We start from the raw sequence: 2,037 nt of genomic DNA on the forward strand, positions 1-2,037 counted from the left end.
GTAAACAACGAATGACATTGTCGTTTTTGCAATGGAGTGAAAAGCGACAGACACCAATCAAAACAACCAAGAATTTGCTCTGCACATTCCACAATGTCCACATGTAGTAGATGTAGAGTTCCAACAATCCACGCCACGAAACATTTTTATATTGACCCTTCTCACGTGAACTTATTAATTACGTATTATAATACGAATTCACGTTTATGTTTTAAAAAAAGGAAAAAATGCATTTTTAGTCTATATGTTTTATCTTGCAATCAATTTTGGTTCTTGTGTTTTCAAAATTACTAATTTGGTCCCTGTGTTTATGTTTGCAAGCAATTTTAGTCCATCACCACCAATTATGGCGGCAAGTTTATGGTGGATTTCACCTATTATGCCCAATATAGAGAGAGAGAGAAAGAGAAAAAGAAAGCTGATAGGGAGAGAGGGATGAAGGGTGAGGATGGTGGTGGTGAAAGGGAATAGAGGAATGATTTTGGTGGTGGTGGACTAAAATTGCTTGCAAACATAAACACAGAGACCAAATTGGCAATTTTGAAAACACAGGGACCAAATTGGCAATTTTGAAAACACAATGACCAAAATTGATTACAAGGTAAAACACAGGGGACTAAAAATGCATTTTTTCCTTTAAAAATAATAACTTATAAATATATATTTGTAAAAATAAATTACTAATAGACTTTTTTATCATAAATAGTTCCTCAACTTTCACTTAAATATCAATGTAGTTCTTAAAGTGTATTTTCATTTAATATAATCATTCATCTTTACTACTGGCCACTGCACATTAATATTATCTTTTTATTGTATTTCGTTAGAATTTCTTTTAAAAATTATCATGTGCAGTGCACGTGACTTTTTCTCAAAGCTATAATGGTCTTCACACGTCTTATAACCACTCACAAAGACTCTACAAAATAATAATAAAAAGATTAAAAATAAAATAATTCCAAGTTTACAAAATCTTTAATTCCAAGTTTATCCTTAAAAAAAATTAAAAATAAAATAATAATAAAAAATATTCCCACTAGAATCTTAACACACCTAGAGACATTTTTACCCCTAAAAAGGGATTTGGTGCAATGATCATTTTTATGGTAATTTAAATTAAATTAAATGAAAAGGTACATTGATAAATATGCAGGAGCACATTAAATAAATATGCACTTTAAGTATTAAATTAATATTTATGTGAAAATTGAGGAATGATAAAAAGTCTTAATTTTTTTTTTTTTGTTGTAATAAGTCTTAATAATACTACATAATAGATTACTCTAATCGCACCGCCGCAACAGTCAACGGCACCCACTTTCCCCTTCCTCCCTACTAGTCCCCATGTTTATCGCTTAATATCTTTTTGACACCACCCCTATATTTTATATTTGTATATATATCTTATAATCATCATCATGGTCGTCATATGTTTTGTTTTTTTTGGTCTGAATGGTCGTCATATGATTAAGATTTCATATATGTTTGTGTTCTGCTTACTGACTGAATTCATTTTTTATAATTGAATAATACGATATCACATATTCACATGCAACCGTGTGCAGATAATTAGTGTAAAAAAGAAGAAAAAAATGGTTTAGCATATACTTCTTATAAAATGAAAGAAAAACCCCGTTAACACACAAAAGGTGTTACACATACATAATAAAGTAACCATATAAAATAAGAGAAAATGAGAGATCTGAAATTAATTCATAAAGATAATAATGCATCTGTTATTACTTTGCTAGGTAGGTCGGCCATATATATTGTCTTCCTTTTAAGGCTCGTTTGATTCAAGTTTTGAAGGTTTGAGAATGAAAAATCAATTTCATTCACATGTTTAATAAATACAGGGAAGATAAATTAATTTCTAGCTCAAGAGAATCTGATGTCTTTATTGGGGGAAAATGAAACCCTTTGTGGAGCAATAAAGATGATTTTCCCTTTTTGGGAAAACATTTATTGCTTCTTTTTAGACAAAACTAACTCTGCTATTATTTCAAAATAAATAATAGATTATAGTATAATTGGAAA

This window comes from Dryas octopetala, chromosome 5 (genome assembly GCF_963921425.1).
Source record: "Dryas octopetala chromosome 5, drDryOcto1.1, whole genome shotgun sequence".
Taxonomy (NCBI): domain Eukaryota; kingdom Viridiplantae; phylum Streptophyta; class Magnoliopsida; order Rosales; family Rosaceae; genus Dryas; species Dryas octopetala.